Raw genomic sequence first — 482 nt, forward strand, 5'->3', positions numbered from 1 at the left:
GTTCTTCCTCTATGAGACACTCAAAATATAAAGGTTGCAAGCACTTAGTTGCCAAAGAATCAGCGAACGAGGACTCAACGCAACTAATGCGCCTGCAACCACATTTCATATCTCATATTCTCCCGCAACAAGGATATCGGGGAATGAACAATTGTTCCCGAATAACACAAAGAACCAGAGTAGAAAACGGCCCTTCCATGTGAATAAATGGACGTGGCTTCTGCAGCCCAGTGAAATTGACGTTTTTAAAAAGGTTTTAGCAGAGGTGACATAGGTAATATAACTTGTTTCTAAGAATTAATGTTGTACAGAAATATGTATGTATGTTATGATGTGTGAGAGAGGAATGGACTCTAGATTAACAAGTTAACAATACAATTCATTATACACTAACAAATAAATATATGAATAGTAGATAAATTTGGTGGGAAAATATTTTTTACAATGTTGAAGCAACTGGCTTCTTCACAGTTTTTATGATC

Source organism: Penaeus monodon, chromosome 15, assembly GCF_015228065.2.
Source record: "Penaeus monodon isolate SGIC_2016 chromosome 15, NSTDA_Pmon_1, whole genome shotgun sequence".
Classification (NCBI taxonomy): domain Eukaryota; kingdom Metazoa; phylum Arthropoda; class Malacostraca; order Decapoda; family Penaeidae; genus Penaeus; species Penaeus monodon.